The 15,868-nt window shown below is 35.7% G+C and overlaps 1 protein-coding gene across 8 annotated transcripts in view; it reads left to right on the forward strand.

The window, feature by feature from the left end:
* LOC128868579 (phospholipase D2) overlaps window positions 1-15,868 on the forward strand; it is a 62,690-nt gene that overhangs the window by 4,609 nt on the left and 42,213 nt on the right. For 2 of the 8 annotated variants that reach the window (XM_054110839.1, XM_054110841.1), the window contains exon 2: window positions 4,993-6,220. The exons of the other annotated variants lie outside the window; for them this stretch is intronic. The gene's annotated coding sequence lies outside the window, so the exon portion shown is untranslated. The remainder of the gene's footprint in view (window positions 1-4,992; window positions 6,221-15,868) is intronic. 8 annotated transcript variants of the gene reach the window in all.

Here is a 15,868-nt window from a genome sequence, read left to right on the forward strand (position 1 = left end):
TTGAAATCAGTTTATTGGGAAATTTTCGTCGCAACTCTGTCATAACAGTCTGGGCTACGTGCGACGTTGCCCCATCTTGTTGAAACCACACAGAGTTGAAAGGAATTCTCTTTCGGCGTAGTTCTGGATAGAAAAATTCTTTCAGCATTTTCAAATAACGGTCTCCAGTAACCGTAACGGTGTGACCATTTTCTTCAAAAAAATAAGGCCCGACAATACAGCGTGAAGAAACCGCACACCACACTGTCACGCGAAGAGGATGCAATTCCGTCTCGTGGAGTATCTGTGGGTTAGAAGTACTCCATATTCGACAATTTTGTTTGTTCACATTGCCGTTTAAATCGAAATGGGCCTCATCAGACATGAAAAGGCAGTTTAACATGTTTTGGTCTTCTTCCACCATTTGCAGGATCTTCTGGCAAAATTCCAAGCGAATCGGCAAGTCTGCTGCATTCAGTTTGTTAACCATTTGAATTTTGTAGGGAAACAAGTCTAAATCTTTGTGCATTATTGTTTGCAAAGACTGTCGGCTGACACCAAGTTGAGCAGATAAGCTTCTTGTTGAAACCCTTGGATTGCTTTGTATAGCTGCAGCTACAGCAGCGATCGTTTCCTCCGTCCGAACTGGTGGGTTTCGATGATAAGGCCTTCTTGCGACTGTTCCTTGCTCAGCAAAATTATTCACCAGTCTCATTATGGTCCATCTGCTCGAGGGATCGCCGCCAAACGTCCGCCTGTACTCTCTCTGTACCAAAACTACGGACTCCAGTGCGTGATAGCGGCGGACTATCCAAATTCTTGTTTGCGTGTCCCAGTTATCCATTTTAATAAATTTTAAAGATCAATCTGTAAATTAAAACAAAAATGGAACAGATAACTTAAAAAGAAAAAAAGTTATTCAATTCTTTTTTGGTAGCGGCTTTCATCAGCCACCCTGTATAAGAAATACTTAAATTTACGTTCTAAATTTTTTTTGACATATTCTTCAGAAATTCATAAAATTTGTTTTTAATTAAAAACTTTTAATTTAAATTTTTTGTGTAATCCAAAAAACAAAATTTTTTTTGAGTACGTGGTTTTGTAGCCCATTAAGTTTTGGTAAAATAAAGACCAAGTTTGAAGTGACTCAAATTCTTGTTGACTTATGCTCAAAATTTTAAAAGTTTGATGAGAACTTGTCTAACTTTTATAAATTTTATAAAAAGCTAGAAGCTTGGATTAATTGGTTGAAATTTCCAAGGAAGTTACTATTGTTGTTGTTGTAGCGATATAATTAAAAGTTCAAAATACTGCTCAAGGACTGCAACCCGCAACACACCCCAAAAATGTTTAAGAGATTTTTTTTTGCTGAGACAATATCAATAATAAATGCCTGCCTCAAAGTATAACAAATTGTAATGGAATATGATACCTATCTCATTCCATATATGCACTTAGTATGTATAAAATGTTATAAAGGTTATAGAAATCAAAGTTAAGCCGCTCCACTAGGAATTTGTTTATTTGCAACACGGCTGCGGCTGTTTCATAGTTAACTACCGATGTTAGCACGAATTTTATGGATTTTTGCTGGGCGTTACCATCGGCAGGCTTGGAAATAAATGCAAATGATTAAGTGTTTGAGTGATATACATATTTATTTTCAAACGCCTATTAGGTACCCAAAACAAATGGGTATATGCGCATGTATGTGGCTGTGTTGGTTATCTGGGTGTGCCAGTTATCTTTGGTTTTACGATGGCACTATGGCACTGGCAAACGCGTCTAATTGGGACACTCCAATGATAAAGTAACTCATGGATACATACTTGCATATGTACTATGTATTGTATGTATGTATGCAAATATCGCCAAATCCCACAGTTCTAATAAAATGTTTCTTTGATTAGCTGCTATACAGAGCAGCTGGTGGTAAAAGTTTGCTATAATAGCCTACCAGTTGGTTAAAGAATTACCACAAAATATTGTTTTTGATACTAAATAGTGTAAGCAAGTGTGATATTTTAGCACACAACAATGCAAATTTATATTATGGAGGAATAGAGAGAAGAAAACTGTTTAAAGAAGAGAAGCTCTTAGCCACCGCTCCTCTAGCAAAACTTGGGTAGTAAAAAATCAATTAATTTCAAATTGGATTTAACTGACTCCAAAGTTAAAGTCAGTTAAAAAAGTAAACGAAAGCATTTTTTCTAAACCGAATTGAAAATGCTATTGGTATACCCCTACAAACATGTAAGGTAACTAAACAAAAGTCTGTGCTTTATTTACTCTAAAACAATAAATGTAATAAGTTGACTAACTTACTCAAGAAAAATGTTCATTTGTAAATTATTAGTTTAGAGTCCAAATAATCTAATCGAAAAAGCTTAAAATTGTGTACAATGTGTAGGCATCTATCTATTCTATCACTATACATTTGCTTTCATATTCGCGCATACGTACATACGCCCATTTGCTCATTAGGGTGCCTCACCAAAAAAAAAGGTTGCGGATTTCCCATTGGAATAGGCACTGGAATACACTGTCCAAAGTTAGACCCAAGGAAGTCGTATAAGCTGCCAGATCACTGCAGTGTATTCCAGGCTGAGGCTTTCGCAGTTTGGAAGGCAGCAGACCTAGCTTGCGATGCTACTAGAATATACTCCAAGGTTTACTTTTACATAGATAGTCAGGTAGCCATTAAAGTAGAAAGGCTAACAGCAAATTGTAGAGGACATTTCTATGGGGTTCCAGGCAATAAGAGCATTGAAGGGCACAGGAAGTAGACAATATAGCGAAATGTAATAATATTTTAAGGAAAAAAATCAAGGCCAACAAGATTTGAAAGCGAACAAAAATCGGTCATAGTTCTAGACATCGCAGCACTAGAGGCATAATTCTTTAGTTCTCACCGTGCCCTCAAAAAAATTGTGATTTCGTAAGCTTTGCTGAGAAATTTTGAAACACCTTTGCCCAAGTAAGGATGGGGAGCCAATTGTTTCTTTTTCGTGGAAGTCATACATTTTAATAAATCAGTATCAATCGTTTTTTGCATAGAAAGTGATGCACCCTAGTGTATAAGTACATGAATGAATTTTTCAATAACCTGTTTTGCCGCACGCCAACCGTTTAATATCATTTTCGATGTTTTTCTTTAGTAAGTAGTTTGTCATTTCTTTCGCACAACATCCTCATATTTTGTCGCCTCTTGTCTTCTAAATATAAGTCTTTCTATACATATCTAATCGTAGTGTACTCACATATTCATACATACATACATACATTTGATAGGACTCCTCGAATTTGTTCATTTCAATGTCATCTTTCATGGCCTTTTTCGTTAAATTTGATTGTGTCTTGTGAAGTGCGCACACTTTGGTGTAAAGTGGTGGAGGTTCTGTAGGAATTTGCAAATATATTCCTAAAAACTATTTTTTGCAAAAGCAATTAAAATTTCATGATATTCTATTCATTAGTTCGCGAGTTATTGTGCTAAGAGTGTCGCTACATTGGTTATTTTCAAAACAGTGGATCAAAAAGAGTTTCGTGATTTAGTTTTGCGCGGCTTCTTGATGGAAACAAATACCGTTCAAGCGAAGCAATGACTTAACAAGTGTTGTGGGGACTCCGCTTCATCAGAAACAACAATAAAACGAGGGTTTGCCGACTTCAAATGTAGGCGTAGAGACACTGATGATGCACAACACATTGAAAGCCACAGTTTTTTATGCTCATTTTTCGTACCATATTTGAAATATTTGCCAAAATGCAGCAATGGAGCGCCGCTTATAAAATATATTTTGGAAGGAGGCATATTCGGAGGCATTGACTTAGTGCGTGTTTACATAGATGATCATAAAAGGTATTTCAAAAGTCAGCCTGGATGTCAGAAGTGTGTAATTTGTAGACGGTACCTGTTTTTTATGCCACCTTTGACTTTTGCCAAGTAGACAGATGTACAATTTTTACGCAATAGAGAAACGGGTTAAAATTATTGAAACATATAATGAAAACCGATGGTCCATGTTTAAGAACAGAATATTGCGAAGTTCGTGATTTCTTGGAGGAAATAATTGTTCGAATGACTCGACAATTCAAAGGTTGGTGCAAAAATTTGAAGAACTAAAAAAGGTTCTGATGCAAATAGGAAAAGGACTGTCAGACCAAAAACTGGACGTTCTGTTGAGAATATCTCGGCTGTAGCGCAAAGTGTTGCTCGATCTTCAAGCTTGACGTTCTCAACAATGAGGCATTCATAAATCGAATGTTTGGCAGATTTACATGCAGATAAAAGCCAAGTGCTCATGGTGAATATTTAAATGATGTAATTTTTCACATATAATTGTTAAGAGCCATATTTTGATTACAAATAGTGAAATCTGATATTTCGATTAGGCTCGCTTTCGCACACAAAATTTGAGATCACCATAAAATAATCAGATTTTTGAGATGCAAGGAGCTGAAATAATATTAAATGCGGGGAAACCTTAAAAAAACCATTTCAGTCAGCATAAAATGAACGATTCGTGTTTTGTTTAAAATCTATTTCCTTTTTGTCACAATTATTTTCCTCTGGCTATCTACTACAAGGTGGTGCAAAATTAATCATCCTATCGGAAAATTTATAATTTTTGCAAAAAAGCGTCTTACGTCCATCGACTTTGACACCGGCGAACCAGACAGCTGCAGTAAACAAACAGGCAAGCAATGAAGCACGTAAAGGTCAAAATAAAGACTTCCATCACTCAAAGTCACTTAATAAGAAAGTTATTCAAAAAAAAAAATTATGATTAATTTTGCGCCATCTTGCATTTCGTACTGGGTCTTGCGATCTCTCTCTGCCGCCGATCACTTTGCTTCTTATTTTCGCCGGCTGATGTGTTTGTATGTCACGCAAATGTGTTTCGCTCTAATATTTTCCAAACCTGTCTACATACTTACACATAATATACATATGTACATGCACACACAAATAGACAAATCGTATCTCTGTATTTTGTGCACTTTATTTAGGTATTCCAATCGTTGCCGTCACTGAGTCAGTCAAGTCTGACCATTTTCGTGAGCGAGCCAATCTATCGTGCAGCATTTACAAACAAACAGCTGTGATCAGGCAACAATTGGAGCCACTCAGATTTCCAGGCATAATCCAGTCTCATAAATATTCATTTATGCACATTTTTTCAAATTTGCAACCACAAGAGCACCCATGTTGAAGCTGTGCGCCCAGTCATTTGTGAGCTCGTCGACGAATTACAACTTCGTTTGGAACTCACAGCTTTTTCGCTGTGATTTATCATACGTTAAAGTCCACCACCGCTGCTTGTTTTTAGCGAAGTTTGAAACGAAGTGCTTTTATGTGACGTCAAAACAAAGGCGAGGAGAAAAAAATATAAGAAACCACGCTTAAAAAAAAAGATATTATATAAAAAAAAAAAAAAAAAAAATGCAAACGTTAATGGAAAAAATCAGTTTGAAAGGGTAGCGCGCTGCTTAAGTTCGCAACTTAAAGTTTGACTCTTCAGTGACTGTTCAATGTTGGTTAACGTATGGTGTGGCAAGTAGCGAGTGGCGCGTGATTCACTACCGCAGAAGAGGATTGGTTGGAATTGAAGTGGAAAAATACACAAATAAAAATAAAAAAATATTCATAAGCATTGCCTTTTGTTGGGTGCGCAAATTTTAAGTGAATACGCGTAAAAGAGCCAATGAACTCCGATTTCGCGTGCAGTAAATGGAGTGGTAAATGTAGTGTGACAAAACAAGCGAATGTGAAGGTATTTTATGTCTGTAAAGCAAAGTGCGTAAATCTATGGCAAAAAAGTATGTAAGTTAAACTACACACACATACATGTACCCACATATGCACATACTATGTATATACAAGCTTCCAACATCCTCGTCGAGTGTGGAAAGCCAGCAATTCATGGTTTGACATTACTTCCAAAGTGTGGCAAATTACTTTTACAAAAAAGCTCGCAATTTAACAACAAGCAATCAGTTGAATAATACGCGTACAATGCCATAAAACTCGTTGAATTCCTTAAACCAAAAAAGTTGTGTACTCAAAACCACTTCAAACAACTTCGCTCAACTCTCCAGCAAACAACGCTCAAAGCACGTAACAGGCAACACTCAGCCGTAAAGCCACAGTGAAACTGACTCAACGGCACAAAGCTCAACAATTAATTTTTGATTAGCTATCGACGTTCATTTGGAATAAATTTTCTACTTTTTTAATGTAAGTTGAACTGTGGCTAATTGCGCCAATTATATTTACTTTTCTCTCCTATCTGCTATTTGCCTTTTTTTCTTTCCATAGGAAATTTTTTCGATGCAATTAAATCAGCTTGCATTGGAATTTGGTCTTCGTATTAATTTCATCATATGAAAATTTAATATTTCCTGCAGCAGAAGCGCTGGAAAATTACGAAGAAAAGGGGTTTAAATAACTCAAATTATTCGGAAAATTGTTTCTCCATTAAAATATTGTAGTTACACATAGTGCAACACCTTATAATCAGTTTCGAAGAATTTGTGAGTGCTATAAATTTACGTCAGAGAAATCACATAAAGTCTAACGAACAAATAAGTGAAGTGAACGACAATAAATAACACGTAAATTATTGTGTATCAAACCGAATGAGCTTAAGAATATTTATTTATGTAAAGCAACTGGTGCCAAAAGCTGCCACAACGCCGCAGCTTTCGTTCTTCGAATAGTTTCTTATCTCCTTCATTTCCCAGTTCTCTGAAATTATGCTTCTTTCTTTCTCAAATACATAGTTTCTTTATTTCGAGGGCATATTTTATTAAAAAGGTTTTTTTTCTGTGGTTTTGGTTGGAAGCATATTTCTTGCTTTGCTCAACCCTGACGCGCCGTCTACTCGTTGGATTTATTTGTTTATTTATTTAATTTTTTATTCGCACCATTTCCATTGTATTGAACGGCACAAATTCTCAGCACCGTCACATGTCGCTCACGTTTTTAGGTGCTTGCGAGTGGCTTAAATATTTAGGTGGCACATGAATATCTATGCATATGTATGTAGATACAAGGTGGCGTGAAATTATTATGAGTGACATTGGACACTCCAGTGCTTGTCGATGTGTATACTGCCACTGTGTAATTCACAAGTGTCAAATATGGTTGACGTACGACGTCATTTTCCGACAGGGTGATTAATTTTGCGCCACCTCGTATATGTATTTCGGATCAACAGCAGCAGTGGTTCAATCACAGTGGCTAAAGGTGCCAAATAAAAAGGGCGATTTTTGGAAAATTTTGTGTAACAATTTTCCTGATTCAAAAATTGTTTTTCAAACTATCTGTACCCGGGCGCGTTGCTACGCTAACAACTAAAATAAATTTAAGAAAAATAACTTAATAGAAAAATCAGTACACAAATATTCAAAAATACATGGTCATACTAATTTTTATGACAATCGGTTGAACTGGGCAGAAGTTTTTACTCTGCAGCGCCACCTGGTGGCGAGTGGCATATTCTACAAAGCTTCTGTGTGGAAAAATACATATATATACCAATTTTTATAATAATCGGTCCAGTAGTTTTTGAGTTCATCGATGACATACAGACAAACATTCATTTTTATATGTAAAGAAGATAAATACTCGCCTTAATTTCGTTTTGCACTTACTTCCCATCGAATTTTATGTTATTTTCATCGCAGCTCAAAGTGCATTCAGCTTAAAGGAGGTTGGTCTCTGGAGGCAATCTCTCAAAGGACATGGTAGCATTTTTAGGCAGTTAACACCGTTTTTTTCTGAACTTCGTACAGATTTCTCTATATTCAAATTTGATTCTGAGGGTCGTACCAGGGCAATCTTTCCAAGTAGGCAGGATTGGAACGAGGTGAAAATCTATACCAAGGCTAGTACCTCTGTCTTCACTAATGGAATCAGCCGGAGCAGGGGCTTTATTTAAATCAGCCAATTTATCAATTTCCTTAAAACTGCCGAATACTGCTAGTGTTTTTCAGGCAGAAGTCTTTGCGATACAGCAGGCATGGAGAATGCTTGGAGAACACGCCAGCGAGGGAGATATTAAAATTTGTTGAGATAATCAAGCTGCGAATAAGTCTCTGAGGATGCAGGTCCAAACTGATCAACTCATGTAACGAGGAGAACAAATCTTCTTGGGTGTACAGGTAACATTTCTCTGTTCTGGGTTCCAGGACGTAGGAACATAGATGGAAATGAAATTGCTGATGAGCCTGCCAGGAAGGGGCCGACTGAATTGGTTTCAGAGGTCTCCCACTGGGTCATCGGCATCCTCCTGACTGTTGGGGGAATTGCACAACTTATTTGTAAGGAAAGCGCAGAAAAGAAGGAGCTCCATTTCTTCATATGCTTTTTCGAAACCCTTTGGAACCAGTACAATATGCGTAGCTCTCAGAAAGTCTTGGGGACTCCACGCCATTCAATTTCCAAACTCGTAGCTGTGTTTACCGGTAATTGGACGATCGGCTTACACGCGGAAATGCTAAATTTACTATTTAATACCCGTTGCCGAAACTGTGGGGACCTTTCAGAGAAGGAAACTGTTGAGCACTTTCTCTGTAAATGCCCAACTTGGCGATTAAGATCAATTTGTGCTCCTTTCTTCGACAGCCTGTGACAGTGCGCCAACCTAAATCCCATCTATCTTCTCCATTAAACCAACAGCTCTGGTTGGTTGCAGTTATCTGCCTATTGGAGGTCTCACAACGGTATCAAAACGGCGCTTTAGTGTTACTTGGGGAGTTTCGGGGTGGAACATCAACTATTTCACCTACCTACCTACCTAAATTGTTTGCTAATAATGTAAACATTAAAAATATTTTATACTTCAATTGACTTTCTTCTAAAGTACTAAGAGTTAAGGAGTAGTGATATTCTCGGAAATATAAAAGTATCTTGAATTTCTACTGCTCAAAAATAGACTTTTAGGTTAAGTTGGGTTGAATGGAATGCCTAGACAGTTTAGTCAAGAAACTATTCATTTTCAGCATAAATTAGAATAAATTTGAAGTTTGCACTTCGACCTCATGGTCTTTTTTGCTCTCTACTCATCGCCTTAGCTCATCTAAACCGAGTTCTCTTAATAAACTTAAGATAGAGCTGGTCTGGGTTGAGTGAATCTGATCACATGACTCCCCATCGGCAAGGGTCCAGCGCTAAAGCTACAACTCCATGCCAATCGTTTCAGGCGCTATGGCTGACCAATTTCGCTGACCAATTTTATGGCTCAATAAAGAGCTGAAAGTCATAGCGCCTGCATCACTTGGTAATGGAGTTCTAGCTTAACGAGTGCGGCGACTTTGGAGACGGAGAGAAGGATTTCACAAGCCTGCAAGTCAAAATTCTCGCACAGCGCTTGTTGATTTGAATAAAGGCGCACCAAGCCAAGACCACACTGCTTAAAACAACCAGCACCCGCTCGTATAACTCAAGAAAAAATTCAGATATTTCAACGAAACTTTCCACATGTATCAACTCTTGGTTTCGAGGCGGTGGTTACCTTCCATATATCTACAGTTTTCAAAATACAAACCAAAAGTGGCGATAATTCAGTAGTAATACCGCACGCTTCATTAGCCTACCCGGTATGGGAATTGGACGTGTTTGCTTTACAAAACATTGATACTCAATTGCAAGCGGTGCCAACAGTTTCAGATGTTCACATAAACTATTTACTTGTGGAAAAATAAAATAATGAAATAATTACATTCATACAGTTATCAATTGTTCGACGAGCGTTTGCAATAACTACTTTTGTTGTTCTTGTTTTTTCTGTGACCAAATAAGTTAGTGTGCTTTTGTGTGCATGTACGAGCATGCGCTCTTGCGCATGTATGGCTCAACGTCTGCATAAAAACATTTCTTATCGCTGTGTGTCACGCTGTACAATACATAGTTTCAAGTTCATCTACCGTTATGTGATGGAAGCGGAGGGGTGAGAAGGGGAGTGCAGGTGGCACTGAAATAAATTAAACTAAATAAATTGAAGTGGGTTAGTGAAATAAAGGCAAAAAATATACCAGTTTTGCTATTTTTGACTAGGAATTCGATAAGATTTTTAACTACAAAATAGTTAATAGACTTGTTGGTGCTGATGGCATTTATTATTATACATATATTATAATTTTCGTTGTAATAAATTATAATTATAAAGTGTAATATTACAATTAAAGGGCACTAGCGAGAAGGGTTGGTGGCTTAACTAATAAAATAATTTGGTTAACTTTTTTTTGGTCTTTTAAATCAAAAGTTTTGATAAGTAAAACTGATAAGTAGAAAAATTTTGCTCGACTGCATGTTTTCTCTTTTTCGCTCACCAAAAAAGTATATAAATGGTCGAATTAATATTACACACAGTCTGTGCCAGAAAAAAGGAACCGCGATTATTCATGAAGTATAAAAGATACATATTTAATTTTTTTACATGAAAGTATGTACAAAACTACGAGTCGCAATTATTCAATAAGCCGTGTAGAATCCATCGTTGTCGAGTAGAACCTACATTTTCTCGGCATGCTTTGAACCAGCTTTCCTGCGTAGCTCGTCGACAAAGAGGACCGGATTTTGGGAACTTGACGCATGAGTCGCTTTAAATCATAGACTGGCTTTGCGCAAAGATGCGTTTTCATAAGTCCCATACGTTTTCAATGGGGTTGGCGTCTGGGGACTGGGAAGGTCAGTCCATTACTGTGGCGCTATTTTCCTATTTTGTTGTTTTTCTGAGAGCAGTGGTTTTGAAGATGAGGTAGAATATGTTCGCGTCCTCAGTCGCGTGCTTGGTGAGTCGCAAAGAAGAATCCCGTTTAAAAAGTTGGACGATCACTTTATCCTACTTTTTTGCGTCACTCGCTTCAAACCGCGCTCGGATTAGTCATAAACATGTGTGTACACTTTATATCGCTGATTCCACATTACAAAAGCCTTTTTTGATTTTTTAATTAGTGTTGCAGCCGCGGCATAAGATAATTTCGGCCCTTTTTAATGCGTGCAAAAAAATACCGCCTCAAAACGCTTCGCGTGCTTCTCACTCATTTTGGTTTGGTTGCGTTTACGGGAAAGTTTCGAACGACACTAATCTGAGTTAGCACTGGCGTCGTAGCTCTTGTGTGGGACTATTACGCAGCAAAAAGCAGAACGAAATATATCTTGAAGTTACAATATATCTGTTCTTCTGACACAGACTGTATGTGGAGGCGTCTAAACTCCAACAAAAAAAAAAAAAAAAATTAAACCAACCTATCGCTTTCTGTATTCACCGTCTTCCACTAGCACCAACATATATATCATGAAACTCATTGAAGCTACCTTATGAGTAAGTTATTATTATTTATTATTAATAATATTTTGCAATACTACAACAAAACCATCAAAAACAAATTTGGCCCGTAACAAACGCCAATCTCAGCGGTTAACTTGTCATTGTGCCATTAGACGCGTCGGTGTTAGTGACAGCTTAGCGCACACGCCATTAATGATAGACTCTATAACGGTAACAACTCGTACAAAGTTAAACACAACAGCACTGCAGACTTTTTTCATTGTCAATATTTGCTGATAACTTAGTTTGCCGTTTTTTGGGTGCGTTCGCTTTTATATTGGTTTTTGTTGTTGCTGTTCAGGTTGGTTTGATTACTGTTAGTTGTCATTATATTGTTAGTTGATAGGAGGATATGGCCCCACCCGTCATAAAATAATTTCGCTTAATGTCATGGCGACAAATGTAAGTGATTTTTTCTTTGTTGACTAATTTTAAAAATTTTTTTTTAATGTTTGGCCTTATGTAAGTACATACATCTGTACATAACTAGAAGTGAAATAGAAAATTTTAACTTACTAATAAAATACTAAAAGAATAATAAAAAAAAAAAACAAAAAAAATCGTTATCGCCTCTGATAGTTAGTTCAAAACCAATAGTTGCTTAGATAAAACCTAACGCTTTCTAGATGAAAAAAAAAAAACAAATGTATGTTACATACGAGTAGAAGCCAATTTGTTTTTATTAATAACTTATAGATAAGATCACAGGTATGTTATCTACTGTGACTTTTATTTTAATTTACAAAACTAAATTAAGAGATTCTTTCAATTAGTGATAAAGGGCCTTTCAAAAGTGACGCATAGATGTCAGTAGTGAAAAACTCTTAGGCCGTACCATTTTTTCTCTTTTCATCTTTAAGATTTGTGAAATAGATAGATGCACAATTTTATACGATAGATTGGTGGATTTTACTTATCGATAAAGGCCATCTTCATGGTAAACATTTAAATGGTATAATTTTTCACAAATAACTGTTAAGAGCCGTATTTTGATTTCAAATAGTGAAACCTGAAAGAATCTAAATTTTTACATTTTTTATTTTTAAACAACCAGTAGGCGCGTCTTTTGTAAGACCCTTGAATTTCTCAACCACACCCATAAGGTGATCCAAACCCCATGCTTATTTATAAAAATTAAGTAGGATCCACAAAAAGGGCCCATCTTCATCGATTTGACGAGGTCTGTGATGTTCAGTACCTAGCCTTTCTAAAAACCTTGCATCGGCTTTCCGAACCCCAGTGCCAGCAAATTATGTCTAAAAAGCCGCCAAAATTCAAGTATGCACCCTCAGAGACATCAATCCGATTTATTAGGAGCTGCAAGGCTAATTACTAATAAGATTCTGGTTTACGTTGCACCCTTGGTAATTTTCCGAAATTAACGCTTTCACCACCGTGTTAACAGTTCCTTGATCTTCAGCACAACACTGAATGACTTGATTGTGCTGAAGAAAGATTGCAGGTAGAGATTTTGGAACTATAGGGAGGGTGCAAAAACCTTGGAATATATTTTGAGACTAAAAAAATATAATAAATATTAAACAAAAGATATCAATTCATCAACAAATAAAAAATACAATAAATTCGCATTTTGTACACCCTGTAATGTGAGAGTCTGTTTAACTGTGAGTGTCGGAAGACTCATAAGAAACCAGCAAGAAGATATTAGTGTTAAACAAAATAGCCACAATAATAAAGATTTCAGTCAAAAGCACAGTAAAGAACAGTAGAACACTAATACTTACGTAAATTGAAACGAAGCCAACAGTTAAGAATAATGAAAACTAACAGTTAACAACAAACGCAACTTCCCAACCCGTTAGCATGCATGACTTCCATTTTAATTTGCATACACATGGCGCAGCGTGCTTATATTTACTTCTTTCCAAGTTTCTGCTTATTTTGTTTATTCATATTTTTTTATACTTTTGCTAGGTTTTTGTTATCCACTTCATTTTTATTATTCTATGTATACTTGTTTTTGCAAGCAGCGCAATTTGTCGTCACCGACTCGTCGGTGACATATTGGTTATCATTGTCTTTGGTGTGGTTGTTGTTGTTATTGCTCATTTTGTTCTACTATTACTATAGTATTTGTTCTTATTTTTGTTATTATGTCTTACTTTGCCACTTTATCTCGCTATTGCCGTCAGCCACCGGCACTGTGTCCACTATCACTTCGGTTCCGACCACCAGCACCACCACCGACCTTCACCTCGCACACCTTCGTGCGCTGCTCCACTTTAATCGCAGCTCGTTGTCTGCCATTTTCAACCGTTGAGTTGAGTTGGCTGTTTTTATTTCGTTTACTTACGTCTATGTTTGTATGTACGTACAATATTTCGCCTACTCGCCAACACCAGCTTCGTGGCTTCGTTTGTTGTCGCATCGCTTTTAACCACTTTTAAATATTTAGTTAATATTATTAACTAAAGCAACGTTGAAGTGTGCGGTTCGTGGACTCGACTCCGTTTAAGCTCGATTTCTGGCAAATCAACGAATCAATTATCGATGCTAGACGGGCTACGTTAATTCTTCTTTACCATTCAATGTTCGTGCGTGCTTTGCGTTTTTGTTGTTGCCTCCTGTAGGCTCAACTTAAACAGTAACAACAAAAATTAATTAATTGCATGCGTAGAGAAGTGCCGCAATCACGTCCTCTCTCACTGGTTCTCGTTCGTTTGCTCTCGGCAGCTCGCTTGTTATCGGTGCAACATTGCGGATGTGTAACCAAATACTCGTAAATTACTTATCATAATTTAGTGTCAGTAATAATTAGCAGCTGGTAGCGTTTATGTGAAATAGTGGGCGCCTAAAGTGCGCGTTGGGTGGCCGCAGTAATTGCTCGCTTAACAAGTCGGGAGCAAATTAGTACAAAAAGTGTGAGCTTGAGATGCTACACAGACGATAACTACTGAGTGCGAACATAAGCGCCGTTGCGTATATACAAAGTGTAGCCGTATGTGTTTTTGAAAAATTAAAAAAAAAAAGCAAAAGAAGAATAAAATCAAAGAAAAAATGTCAAATTTATGTCGACCTTCTAAATGGGTTAATGCCTGCTTGAGTGCTTAAAATTGGGCCAATGCGAAGGCCCGTGAATAATTCGTGTCGCCATTTTTTGAGTTATTTTTTTGTTTCTCCCACTCATTGAATTCAATTCATGTTTACTTAGTGCGTCTGCCGTGTAACAAAGGAATTTAACAGTCTAAGCAAGTTGTGCAAATGCAATTAAAAGAAAGTTGGTGGTGGCGACACGAATGACAAAAATATACAAAAACTGAGCGAAATTCGGTAACCAGTTCGCTGAAAGTGTAAATACGCACGAAAATAGCGAAAACGTGGCGATGAAAGTAGGAAAAATATTGTGACTAGGAGGCAAACAAACAAAAAAGACACTAAAACAAAACACAAAAAAACAAAGAAGGGAAATAAAGTGAAATCGCACAGCAATACAAAAATTGATAAAAATTAATTTATTAAACTAAAAAATTCGTATATTTTAAAATGCTATAAAAGTTGTTGATTTAATGCAACAGGAATTGCTTCGAAAATGTATATGCGTTTTTTAGTTCATAAGAGTCTAGTTGTAAATTTGCGTTCTGAAAGAAAAATTTGCTCAGGGAAACAAAGAAAGAAGAAAAAATAAAATACAATTTTGAACAAAAAAATATGTTTGAAGAGAAATTTTTTTCAGGAAACGAAGTTTTAAAAATGAAAATGAAAAAAGAAGTTAAAAAGAATTTTAACTTTAAAAAAAGTTAAAAATATATGTTTAATATACAAAAACAAAATTTTAGAAAAAGATAAAAAAAAGTTCGAAAAAAAATTTTTTGAAGAAAGAAATTTAATGAAAAAATTATTCTCGCAAACATTATTTAGAAAAGAGATAAAAAAATGAAAAAAATGGGTTTGTGAAGTAAGAAGTTCAAAAAAAAAAAAAATGTTTAATTGAATGTTTAAAAAAAATTTGTTCTGGAAAACAATTGTTTTGTGAGGAAGAAAGTTAAAAAAAGATTTCTTCAGGAAAGTAAATTAAAAAAAGGAATAAAAAAGTTAAAAAAAATTTCTTTAGAAGAGAGAAAATTAAAAAAAAAAGATAAGAAAAGTTAAGAAAAACCTTTTATCTTTTTACTGTAAACTTAAAAGAAGATTTTATCTTTTAAATTTTTTACCTTTTTTTTAATTGCTTTTCTTTATTTTCAATTTTCTTTAAAATTCTTTTTTCTGTTTAATTAAAAGAAGAGATAAAAAACAATATTTTATCTTTCTCGCAATTTTTCTCTTTTCACAATTTTTACCTTTTTTTAATTTTCTTTCTTTATTTGAAGTTTTCTCTAACATTTTTTTTCTGTTTAATTATTTAATTTTTTTTTAACTTTGTTTTCCTGAGCAAACTGTTTTTATAATGGAAAAGCTAAACGAACGCTTTATTAACAATCGAAATTTTGATTTGGACTAGTCGATATTTAAAAAAGAAAAATAATTAAATACTAAATAAATATTTAAGAACTAGATTATATTTTACTTCAACTAAACACATTTATGCCGTT

This window comes from Anastrepha ludens, chromosome 6 (genome assembly GCF_028408465.1).
Source record: "Anastrepha ludens isolate Willacy chromosome 6, idAnaLude1.1, whole genome shotgun sequence".
NCBI classification, from domain to species: Eukaryota; Metazoa; Arthropoda; class Insecta; order Diptera; family Tephritidae; genus Anastrepha; species Anastrepha ludens.